The sequence below is a fragment of the Lepus europaeus genome, unplaced genomic scaffold (assembly GCF_033115175.1).
Source record: "Lepus europaeus isolate LE1 unplaced genomic scaffold, mLepTim1.pri SCAFFOLD_229, whole genome shotgun sequence".
Lineage (NCBI taxonomy): Eukaryota > Metazoa > Chordata > Mammalia > Lagomorpha > Leporidae > Lepus > Lepus europaeus.
Genome location: NW_026909116.1, coordinates 214,375 through 227,000, shown reverse-complemented (window position 1 = coordinate 227,000; position 12,626 = coordinate 214,375).

Genomic DNA, 12,626 nt, shown 5'->3' with positions numbered 1-12,626 from the left:
AGGGCTGACTTGGAAGTGGTTGGAACATTGAAATGTAGGTCATTCTCCTACGTTTTGATCTCACAGTTGCAAGGTCTTAGAAATGTCTGCTCAGGATCTCTATTTCCTGATGGGTCGGCCAAGCACCCTTGAGGGCCCAGACTTCCCAGAGCAGTCCCCGGGCTCGCCGCCTGCACCCTGCCGTCCCCAGCACGGGCGCAGCGAGAGGCCGCAGCACGCCCACGAGGTGGAAGCTCCCTGGAGCGTGTGTGAGACTGCAGGGGAGGGCCCTGGCCAGGACTTGGGCATTGTGGTGCCGAGGGCTGGGCTGCGGCTTGTGGCGCCGGCGTCCCCGATCTGAGCGCAGGGCAGGTCCTGGCCGCTCTGCCTCCTGCCCAGCTTCTCCCGTGCGCACTCTGGGAGTAGCTTGGTGATGGCCAAGTGCCTGGGCCCTGCCACCGGCACGGGAGGCCTGGGTGGAGCTCCTGGCTCTGACCTGGCACAGCTCTCGTTCTGGGGAGTGAATTGGGATGGAAAATCTCTCTGTAACTTTGCCTTTCGAATAAATCTTTAAAAAAGGAGAAGGGGCCTGGCGCTGTGGCCAAGTGGGTTAAGCTGCAGTCTGCACCGCTCGTGTCCTGGAGAGCCGCCAGCTCAGGTCCCGGCTGCTCCGCCTCCAATCCAGCTCCCTGCTGAGGCGCCTGGGAAAGCCTCGGAGGACGGCCCGAGTGCCTGGGCCCTGCACCCAGGGGGGAGACCTGGCTCGAGTTCCTGGCTCTGTGCTTCAGCCTGGGCCATTTGGAGGAGCGGATGGAAGGTCTCTGTCTCTTCCTCTCTCAACTCTTTCAAATAAGTAAATCTTTAAAAGCAAACAAAAGCAGGTGGCGCCTGGCCAGCCGGCCCAGCAATGTGGAGCCTGCGGTCTACCCCTCCGGGAGGGGCCGTGCCCAGCCGGCGCAGCCCTCTCTCCAAGACCTCATTGGGTGTGTGTTGTGAGGAGTTCACGACACGAGTCCACTGCTCCTGTGAGCTGCGTGGTCCGTGGCTCTGTCGGCGCTGACAGGCGTCGCTGCTCCGTGGCTTCCCCTGTGGTCTCCAACAACTCACCTGCTGCCAGTGGCAGGCGTGTCCCGCAGTTCCCCCGCGTCCCCTCAGCGCCCCGCCCGCCTGCCGGATCCGTGTGGGTGTCCACGGTCCTGCCTGGCACGACTGGCCCATTCGGTTTGCGTGGCCTGCTGCCCTGGACCCGAGGCGGGTGGTGTCGGGTTTGGCGCTGTCAGGTGTAATGTTCCCTCTCGCCCGGTGCGGCTCATGGCCCGGAGCCCCAGGAGGCCGAGTGGGGAGAGACGGCTCTGCAGGCTCCAGGTCGCCTCTGGTGTCCTCGCCAGACGGAGGACTCCCGGAGAACCCGTGTTCTCAGTTTTGTTTCCCAAGGAGGCTGGGGTCACAGCAGGGCTGCCCGGGCTGGCACGGAGTCCACCCTCGTCAGTCGCGTGTCACGAGTTGGCAAGTTCACCTCCTTGCTAAGAGTTGACCCAGCGCTCCGGCATGTTCACAGGGCGCCTTGCCCGTCCCGCACGCTCCCAGCCATCTCCCGCCCGTGCCGTAGCCCTGCCTTTCGGGAGGTCTCGGGGTTTGCCCCCAAGCACGGTGCTCACAGCGTCCTGTGGTCTTGAGCGCAGGGAGCCGTGACGACCTCCCGGGGAAGCTCGCGTGGGAAGCTCCGCTCAGGCCGAGTGATGGAGCCGTGGGCCGTGGGCCCCATGTGGATGAGTCATCGTTAAACAGGATGCGTGGAGGCCACGGTCAGGCATTGGTCGCAGCAGAGCTGTGATGAGAGGATCACAGGAACCTGGCCCTGCCTTGGCCGCGGGGCCTCGGCTCGGCATCCAGTAAGGCCGGCAGGACAGGCCGCCGGGAGTGTGTGCGCTGGTGTGGGCACCGTGGCCGGCGGAAGGGGGCCGCCGCATCCATGCCTGGACTCTGGGAGCTCACGAGTGGGGCCGCTTGCTTGGCACAGGGGCTCTGCTGGTGCGGTCAGGAAGTGGGACTCACGCTAAGCAGGAGAGCCCAGGAGGTTGGGGGGAGGCCGAGAGGCCAGCCTTGGGGCTTGGCACATGGAGGCAGGGAGGAGCCGTGAGCGCAGGGCTGCGGTGCCCTGCAGCCAAGGCCAGGGAGCCCCTGGCGTCCCTCAGCTGGAGCCCAGCGCGGTGTGGGGCTGGCCTCTGGCTGAGGGAGGGTTTCTGTGTTGTGTAAGAGATGCGTGTGGTTGAAGCCTGTAGCTTTGTGGTGACGACTTGTGGCAGCCAGAGGGAACTCGTCCAGGCGCACGCTGTATTCCAGCCTCGGTGCTGTGCCTGGGGGATAGACGGGTCCCTGCCCTCTCTCAGCTCCAGGTTAGTGGCTCTGGTCAGCCGGAAGCAGCACCCGCCGGCTCTGCCGGGTGCCCGCAGGGTGCTCTGCCTGGCTTTCTCCTCCCTGCTCCCGGAGCCCCACAGCGCCGGCCCAGAACATCCTTTTAACATTCCTCCTGGGACCTGTGTTGTGGCCACCACAGTGATGCCAGCATCTGGAATGCCGGTTCAAGTCCTGGTTGCTCCACGCTCTGATCCAGCTCCCTGTTAATGCGCCTGGGATGCCGCTGGAGATGGCCCAAGTGCTGGGGCCCCACGCCTCATGGGAGACCTGGCTGGAGCTCCTGGCCCCTGGTTCTGCCGTGGTCCAGCCCCAGCCATCTGGGAGTGAACCAGCAAATGGGAGACCTCTCTGTCTTTCAACTTCTTTGCCTTTCAACTCTTAAAAAAATCTTTTTTTCATTTGAATTAAAAGATTGGGGGATGGGGCATGTATCTCCCGTGGTTCATGCCCACGTGCCTGGGGGATGGGGCACGTATCTCCCGTGGTTCATGCCCACGTGCCTGGGGGATGGGGCACGTATCTCCCATGGTTCATGCCCGTGTGCCTGGGGATGGGGCACGTATCTCCCGTGGTTCATGCCCGTGTGCCTGGGGGATGGGGCATGTATCTCCCGTGGTTCATGCCCACGTGCCTGGGGGATGGGGCACGTATCTCCCGTGGTTCACTCCCGTGTGCCTGGGGATGGGGCACGTATCTCCCGTGGTTCATGCCCGTGTGCCTGGGGATGGGGCACGTATCTCCCGTGGTTCATGCCCGTGTGCCTGGGGATGGGGCACGTATCTCCCGTGGTTCATGCCCGTGTGCCTGGGGGATGGGGCACGTATCTCCCGTGGTTCATGCCCGTGTGCCTGGGGGATGGGGCACGTATCTCCCGTGGTTCATGCCCATGTGCCTGGGGATGGGGCACGTATCTCCCGTGGTTCATGCCCGTGTGCCTGGGGGATGGGGCACGTATCTCCCGTGGTTCACTCCCATGTGCCTGGGGATGGGGCACGTATCTCCCATGGTTCATGCCCATGTGCCTGGGGATGGGGCACGTATCTCCCATGGTTCATGCCCATGTGCCTGCAGCAGCTGAAGCCAGGTCTCCTGCGTAGGTGACAAGGACCCAACAGCCTGAGCCGTCACCTGCTGCCGCCAGGATACATCAGTTTGAAGCTGGGTTAGAAGCCGGGAGCAGGGCCGGTGCTGTGGCGTCGCCACCTACAGCGCTGGCTTCTTACATGGGCGCCGGTTCACTTTCCGGCTGTTCCTCTTCCAGTCCAGCTCTCTGCTGTGGCCTGGGAAAGCAGTGGAGGACGGCCCAAGTGCTTGGGCCCCTGACCTGTGTGGGAGACCCGGATGGAGCTCCTGGCTTCAGCCTGGTCCAGCTCCAGCCATCGTGGCCATTTGGGGAGTGAACCAGTGGATGGAAGACCTCTGTCTCGTCTCTCTCTGCCTTTGCCTCCCTCTCCCTGTAACTCCGCCTTTCGAGTAAAGTAAATAAATCCTTAAAAAGGGCAGGGGGCAGTGGAGCCAGGACTTGAAACAGGCTCTGTGGGGGGGTGCAGGCGTCCCGAGCAGGCCCAGCTGCTGCACGACGCCTGCCTTGTGAGGAGAATCTGCAGCCACCGCTCCCGAGCGTGAGTTTGGACACTGGCCAGGCATTCAGGTTGGTGCAGAGCGTGCCGTCCCGTCCAGCCTTGAGGGGACCGACGGCCCCCGTCCCTGCAGTGTTGTCCTGGCCGGTCCCCATGAGCCTGGTACAAAGCCGTCAGCCACGCAGAAGCTGACTCCTGGGTGCAGCAGCGCCTGCGCCGTGACGGGCTGAGGTGCACGCCGAGCCCTCTCTGGGCCCCCACATCTTAGACACTGGACATCGTGTCCTGGGCTTTGGGGGGCCAGCCAGCCTCACGGTGCTCTCCTCCCCTCGCTCCCTCCCTTAGCTCCGTCCCACGTCCAAACACCACCCGTTCTGCAGAGCTGGCGTGTGGGGTGGGGCGTGCGTGCACACGTGTCTGTCGTGCGCTTGTACTTAGGTGATTTCCTGCTCCTGTCTCCACGGCGCCTGGCACAGCAGGGGTAAACGTGGGTGGGACGAGCACACAGCCTCCCGGGAGAGGCTCTCCCGGGTCCCAGGCTCTGACTCTGAGTGGGGGCTGGGGCGGGTGAGGGTCCGAGAGTGAAACAGCTCCGCTGGGGCCTCAGGGCTGATGGACAGAGGAGGGGCCTGGCCGCTGCTCCAGAGGGTGCCTGGAGTGTGGATGTGGGAAGTGGCAGGAAGGAGGGAGCCGGAGACCTTGCCCTCGTTCTGTGTTCTGTCCTGGGCCGGCTGGAGGAGGCCCGGTCAGCGCTGTCTGGGGGTTGGGCTTGCCAGGGGTGCCGGGGTGCCCTGGGTGCTCGGAGGAGCCCTGGCTGCCAGCCCGTGCCCGGGGCTGGCGGAGCTGTGCCTGGTCTCTGCTCTGAGCTCAGGCAGGGCAGTGCCACACAGGGTGGCCCCAGAGAACGGCCTGGGCAGGGCGCTGAGGGCTGCCTTTCTCCTGCAGCGGCGCCTGGAGTCGGCACCGAGCTCAGTGCCCCGGGCAGGGGTTCAGTAGGACGGGAGCGGGGAGCAGCAGGTGGGTTGTCACGCGCGGTTGGGTTGTGGCAGGAGCCAGGCAGCACGTGGTGGCGAGCGTGCTGGTCTCTGCCCTCCACCCCCGTCGTCTTAGGGCCGTGGACAAGCGTTTGGTGCTGTGAGCTCTGCGGGTCCACGTCAGGAGCTCGGGCACCACACAGCTGCCCTGCGCCCTGGTTCTGTCTGGGGGCCTTACAGGGAGGCCTTACTCAAATTTGAAGAGGACCTCCCCGGGGCCTTTGGCTCCAGAGGCCCAGGTCGTGGCTCCCCAGCCCCCTCCAGAGCGAGCAGACAGCACACGCAGCCCGGCAGCAGCCCGGCGGGGTGATGCGGCCTCGCCCGTGGCTCCGCACCGGCCCCGGCGGACCTGTTTCACTCTCAGACCCTCTGCCACCCCAGCCCACCCGCTCAAAGTCAGGCAGTGGGACTCGCGTGTCTCCTGCCGCCATGCCCTGTGCTGTGTTGGGGTGCGCAGCGGATGCGAGCCTGGCCGGCACGGTGCCGCTCAGCCTCTCTGTGGGCCAGGAAGGGCCCGGAGCGCTGCGGCTGCGCACCCCGCCTGCGCAGGTCCTGGCGCCCCTCCAGGGCGATGGCGAGGGCGCACTCAGTGGCGCCAGGTTTTCAGAACAGACCTCAGCGCTTGTGGGGCAGGCGTGCGGTGAGAAGCGGGAGGGCCGCGCTGACCTCTGCCGTCCTGGGCTTGCGACCTGCCAGGTATGTTTGGTCACCACACCTCGAGAAACTGATGGCAGCTGGGAGTTCCTGGCACCCGGCGTCCTGCCCTCTGTGACAACAGCGGGTGGGGCCCGCAGAGGCTCATTCCACAGCCTCTGCTCCACTCCTGCTTCCTAGCCACCTCCTCCCCTGGCGGAGCAGCCGGGCCGGGGGGCCTTGTCCTTGGCCCTCAGTGCCTGCCTGTCCCGTGTCCTGTGCTCCTAGGCTCGTCCCTTCTTCAGGGACTCGTGTCAGCAGATTGTCCTTTGGGAGCCCCGTGCCCAGGGTGTGGGTCAGATCCTGCTCAGATTTTGTTCTTTGTAAAAGTTCCCAAACCTTAGCTTCCTGCAGAGGAAGCCGGCTCCGGGCAGGCCTCGGCCACGAGCTGGTCGGAGCCCCCACGGCCGCCGCCCAGGCCTGCCTGTGTGCTGCACGGAGCACCTCCTGGGCCTTGGAGGCTGTTGAGATTGGGGTGGGGGCCGCGCCTCTAGAGAGAGGAGTGGTGTGGAGCTGACGGCACCGGGCTGGATGGGGTGGTGCCTCTAAGTGGGGAGCACCTGGAGGCCATGGAGGCCGGTGCCTTCCCAGCCAGCAAACGGGAGTCAGAGTCGGGACTGAGGAGCCTTGTGAGGGCAGTGGCCGCGTCCTTCCTGCCTGGGGAGGGAGGACCGGGAGGTGGCTTCTCAGGGTCCAAAGGGGGCAGGGGTGGGGTGCAGAGGCCTCAGGGAGCTCCTGACCCCTTGGGCTCGCACCTGAGCCCCTCAGCTACAGTCACAGCGTCCGGAGCCTGAGCTGCGAGGCCGCCTCCCGAGGGGCCCAGGCTCTCCCTGAAGCCTCCCCAGGGGCCCAGGCTCTCCCTGAAGCCTCCCCAGGGGCCCAGGCTCTCCCTGAAGCCTCCCCAGGGGCCCAGGCTCTCCCTGAAGCCTCCCCAGGGGCCCAGGCTCTCCCTGAAGCGACTCCCGAGGGGCCCAGGCTCTCCCTGAAGCGTCTCCCGTGGGCCAGCTCTGTCTTTGAGGAAGACGCCTGGTCCTCCCTGTGCCCTTCCGCCAGCAAGCACGCGGCCTGCGGCCTGGGCTGGCCCTGTGTGCTCCCCTGCAGGCAGGGCCTCGGGGGATTGATCCCCTCGCTTGTTTGCGGGCTGGGGTTTTTAAGTGTTCATCTGAAATGGATGTTCACGGGGTGGGACGTGCAGCCCTCCTGTCTTTCCCGAGACAGGAGATGGAGCCCCAGCGCTGGCCAGCCGTCACTGCCTCCGTCTTTGGGTGGCTCAGTCCCTGGGGCAGGCCCGTCCGTGCCGCTCCCTGGGGAAGACAGGGTCACCCACAGGCTGGGTCCTGAGCCTGTGCCGCCTCGGGCAGTGGACGTCATCTCGTCCCCTCCTCACGGTGACGCCGGGGTCCCCTCTCTGTGTGCCGTCCGCTGTGCCGCGCAGACGCGTAGTGCTGGACGGAGCCGACCCTGGGCTCCTGCAGATGTTCCTGTCTCCTAGCGTTCCTGCTGGGGGCCAGGCCAGCGCCTGGAAGCCAGACAGGCTCAGAGGCCGGGCACAGCCTCTGAGGGGGCAGCGGAAGGCATCTGGGGCCCTGCAGCGTCGCCGGCCACCCTGAGTCACACACGGCACACTGCCCAGCGCTGGGCGGCCACCTCGCCTCCACAGCCCTTCTGCCCCACTTATCCCGGGAAACTCCCATCCCAGGGCTGCAGCCAGGCACTGGGGTCCCCCGGCCCCTCCATTCTTTGGGGTTCTCAGCAAGGAAGGGGCCAGCAAGATGGGAGGAGCAAAGAGCTACGTCAGCTGGGTGCCCCCCTGGCAGCTGGCCACCTCTGCAGGGAGGACTGGAGCCCCCCACAACTCTGAGAACCAGGGGGTCTCCCAGGGACCCCGTTCCCGTGAGGGAGAGCTCTGCCAGGTGTTTGCTGCGTCCTGGGCAACCTTGGCAACTCTGATGGGGATGCAGGTGGCGCCTGGGCGAGGGGCAGGCGCTGAGCCCGGCGGTGAAGCCGGCCTGGAATCGGCTGCTGCTCGCAGCCAAGGGCCAGGTTCCCCTCCCGGCGCTGGCTCCTGCCTCCGGCTTCTTGTCGGTGCAAACCCCGGGGGGCAGCGGGAGGAGCTGACCCCATGCCACTGCCCGGCCAGTGTGTGGGAGGAGGGTGTGCGGGCTTTGGCTCTAGACAGGCTATGGGGCAACCCAGGCCCATGGCCAGTGCCCGTCCACCTGGGCTCTCACAGGCTGCGCCAAGCCTGCCTTCCCTCTGCCACCCATGGAGCTCAGGCCAGGTAGGGCGTGGGTCCTGGCCACCCCATTTCCTGGCATCACTGAGTTACCTTGGAGGGAGGGGCCTGAGGCCGTCCTCCTGGCCTGACGGTCACTGGGGCTGGAACAGCAGGAAAGGTGCCTGTGCCGCCCACATCCGCCTGCCTGTCCCCTCTTGTGACCTGTGCCTGCAGGTCTCACCCAGACTTGCCTCCGTACCCTCCTGCACCCCAGGGCCCGGTCAGGGGCCTGCGCGTGGCTGCTGCCCACTCTGGCCCCGTGCAGGAGCCCCGTGCTGCACAGGTGTCGTGGGACGGCCAGGGCGCTGCAGAGGGGCAGCCGTGGCGGTGACTGTAGGAATGGGACACGGGGTGCAGCGACAGAACAGGGCGCCAGGAAGCTCAGGAGCCTAACAGGAGGGATGTGGCCGGAGCAGAGCCGATGGGCACGGGAGGCTGTGTGTGCGTGAGAGGCGGGGCGAGGACCCCCGGCATCCTGGGGGAGCCAGGGAGTGGGAGCCAGGGCCGGGCAGGCTTGGGACGGGGGGGCCTCCGGGGGGACTCGGACCCTCGCAAGGATTCCTCCACCCTTGAAGGCAGCATGCGACTTCAGCCTCCGCAGAGAGGCAGTGTGGCCCGCAGCTGTGCCGCTGCACGCGGGATCTGTGCGGTCTCGGGAGGCGGACGGGGTCGCACCGGGGCGGTCTGCGGACGGGGCGGGCCGTGTGGCCGGGACTGCTGCCCAGGAAGAGATGCCATCCATGGCCACCCCGCGCCTCTCCTGACTTGGGGACAGTGACACACAGCTGCCACTGTCCTGTCGTTCTGCCGTGCGTCACCCTGCACCCGAAGTCACTACGGTGGCCGGTGCCCCTGTGCCGCCAGTCCCCACTGTGTGGGCTCCGTCTCTGGCTTCCGTGTTTACAAGTGCCTGGCAGGGCCCGGCCCTGTGCTCACGGCCCCTCAGAGCCGCCGTCTGGCAGCGGGAGCACAGCATCGAGGCAGAGACACGCGGGGACCTCCCCCTGCTCTGGCGGGGCCCCCGCTGGCCTCTGCAGTGGGGGGTAGGAAGGCGGGCTCTCGAGGCCCGGGTGCTGGCCAGAAGCAGAGCCCTCCTGGTTCTGGCTCGCTGCTAGAGCTCGATTCCCAAGCACAGGCTGGAGCTGGCCCGCAGGTGGGTCTATGCCCAGGGCACCGTGCACCTCGGCTGCTTCTCAGAGACCCCTCGCCTTGACCCACGGGAGGAGGGGAGCTCTGTGCCTGGCATGGCAGGTGGCCGGGGGGTGGTAGGGGGCGGGGCTAGGGACATTTGGGGCATCCTGGTGCGGTGGGGAAGGAAGTTCTGGCCAGGCCGGATGTTACCCTCCTCTTGCTTACAGAAGGGGTGGTGGCTCCTGTCGGCTCAGATATTTACCCCAGACCTGGGGCAGGCAAGGGCTCTGTCTTCCTGCCGGAGCCGGCTCCCCCGCTGAGGAGCCTCCCCGCTGGGGCAGGGCGGTTCATGGGTTCATGGGCACACACGGTGTCCTTCCCACCCCCAGCCTGGGGGCTGTGACTCCTCAGGAACCTCCCGCAGAGAGCCCAGAGCTGCCTGGACTGGCCCATGACGGTCGGCACACACGGGAGCCAGGGACTGGCCCATGACGGTCGGCACACACAGGAGCCAGGGACTGGCCCGTGACGGCCGGCACACACGGGAGCCATGGACTGGCCCGTGACGGCCGGCACACACGGGAGCCAGCCCTGCAGCTTGGCCTGTGTGTCCGGTGATGGCAGGCCCCATACAGAGCAGGAAGCCCCCTGGGGTGCCCAGTGCACCTGTCCGGCCCCTTCTTGGAAGCACGCCTGGGTTCCCTCTCCAGAAAGGGGGTCCGCGTTGCCAGCCGGCACCTCCCTGGGTCCACACGGCTTCCTGTGCCTGCCTGGGGCTTGTCCCCATGTCCTGGGCTTTGTGACTCACAAGGAGCCTGGAAGGCAGAGCTGTGTGCTTGGCCACGGGTCCCCCGGTGCCAGGCCTGCAGGCAGGGGCCTCAGACGCACGTGCCCTCCCAGGCCCTGCCTTCAGCCTGAGGTCACGGCGCACACAGGGTGTGCCTCCAGGCGCTTCCCCAGTGCCCAAGCGCGGCGGCCACACGTCGGGACCACGGCCACCTCTGCCAGTGGCCCGGGCAGTCACATGGCTTCCTGGCAGACGACTCCAGGGGCTCTGCCTGCTCCCGCCTCTGCACCACTCAGCTCCCTGTGTAGAAAGCACGGTGCCACCTGTGTCACGTAGCTGACAGCCCTGCCGTGGACGTGCACAGCCGGCCCCGAGGCCCAGTGCAAGGTGCCACCGCTCTGCTCCACGGCCGGGGCCACTTCCTGCGCACGCCCGTCTTGAGCCTAACAGCCGAGCAGGCAGGTCCTCCCGCGCACCCTGCAGGCTCTCATCTTCCCGTGACTCGCCGTTCACCGCGGCGAGGGAAGGTGACACCACCAGTCCCCTCCTAACGACAGAGGCCAAGGGGCTGCGGCCTTCAGGCCTCCCAGCGCCGCCTCTGGGAGGGCTGCCCACCAGCCTCGGCCACAGGGTGGCTGGGCCTGGACCCCACCTGGGAGCCATCCGCCAGCTCACCTGTCACCTGCCCACCCTGTAGGGACGCGGCCTTCCATGGCTCTCTGGTTAGCCACCGGCACCCGCAGCTGTTTCCCCAGCCTGGGCCTGGCACTGGGGGAGCCTCCCCCGCTGTAAGGGGAGCGAGACCTGGTCCCTCCATGCCAGCCTCAAGAGGAGCGGGGGCTGTGCTGTGGCGTGGCTGCTGGGCTGGGGCGAGGGGAGACCCCACACCGAAGCCTCACCCAGGAAAGGCTGAGTGTACCGCAGGTCGGACTTGCACTCCTGTGCCGATGCCTCTAATTCTGTTCATCGGAGCAGACCCTCCTCCCGGCCCCGAGCCCGCAGGCCAGGCCGCTGTCGGGCTGCGCTGGGGCCCTGCTGCTTCTCGGCTGCTAGGGCGCTGCCACTGCGGGGCCTGCCTGGGGCAGGGCAGCCGCACCCAGAGGCTACCAGGCTGGCCCGCAGCCTCCTCTGCCCCCTCTGCCGCTCCATCCCTGCCCACGCGTGTCAGGTTCCTTGCCCCCGCTCAGAGGCCGGAACCACGGATAGTACCAGATCTGAAAGGCCAGCCGCCTTCCGTTGGCTTTCCTCACTGCCGCTCCTGGGGGCACGTGCCGGGGACAAAACTCGGTGCTGCGGGCCGGCTCGGGGGCGGGTACATGGGCCAGCGTCTGAAGGATGAGGAGCCAGGGCCTGCGCGGGCCTGGCGGGCACCCTGTGGCGGGGCGCTGGGCTCCCTGTGCCTGGAGGGGAGACCTGTTGCACCCCGCCCCCGCAGGGCTCAGCCCCATCTGTGCCTCCTGCCCCGCACTGGTGCTGTCGCCTGGTTCCTTGGGGCCTGCGGGAGGGTGGGCAGCAGTCGGCCACTTGGCCTCCAGCAGCAGAGATGCACGAAGCTGGCTCTTCCCTGCTGGCCCTCGGGGCCGGGCCTGGGGCCGGTGGCTCCTGTGGGGGCTGTGCTCGGGCCCCTGTCTCCATCACCACCGCTTCCTCCACTCCTCTCGGCCTCGCGTCCACTTGGGGACGAGTCACTGGCCGTGAGCCGTGGAGAGAGAGCTGGTCTCATGTACCCTGCCTGACCCCTGGCCCGTGGGGACCTCCGGAAGCCCCAGGCACCAGAGCTGGGAGCTGAGAGTGGGCCCGAGTCGGGGCCACAGCGGCCCGGGAAGTCTCGGTCCTGGGTGCGGGCAGGCCCCGTGCGCCACATCCTGCACGGAGCAGCCACGGCCCCCAGGGTGCTCAGCCCGGAAGGTGTGGTTTGTGGCCCCCCCCCCCCCCCCCCCCCCGTTTGCCTGAACTCTCTGGTCTGTGCAGCAGCCAGCTTCCCTCTGGCAGCCCCAGCTCAGAATGTCCCGCCTCCCTGCAGACGGAAGTGAAACCAAGCAGGGCACCTTGGCCAAAACCGGGACCCCCTGTGTCCAGGCACGGCCGGGGCAGCTCCCTGGGGGGCTGCCTCCAGTCCACACTTCCTCTGCCTCTCTCTGGGGCCCAGGAACCGGCCCTCTTGGGAGGGTGGACCGAGTCTTTAAGAAGCTTCCAGGCTGAGAGCGTGCACGGGGAAGGGGCTCCAGAGAGGGACCCAGCACCCCCACCCTCTGCCACCTTTGGCCACTTCCCTCTGGCTGTGCCCAGCTGGAGCTCAGAGCTCCCGCAGCCCTGGCAGGCGCCACTCAGACCAGGCCCCAAGGGCCTGTCCCCATGTTGGCCGCTGGCTGCTCTTCTCGGGTGTGCGTGTGCCTGTGGCCGCCCTGCTACGGTGGCCTGGAGGGGGCAGGGCTCGGCTGTGTGCGCTGCTGCTGGGAGGGGCTGCACCCCCACCACCCACTGCCCAGCGCTTGGGACTCCCACATTGGGCCAGCCCGGGACTGACCCCTTCTGCACCACGGGCCCACTCGCCCCCGGGGGTGTCTGTGAGAGCTGCTTTTCTTTTCTTAAAGATTTATTTGAAAGCCTGAGTTACTGAGACAGATTTTCCGTCTGCTGGTTCACTCCCCAGATGGCCACAACGGCCAGGCCAGGGCTGGAGCCAGGAGCCCGGAGCTCCATCTGGGTGTCTCTCAGGGGCCCAG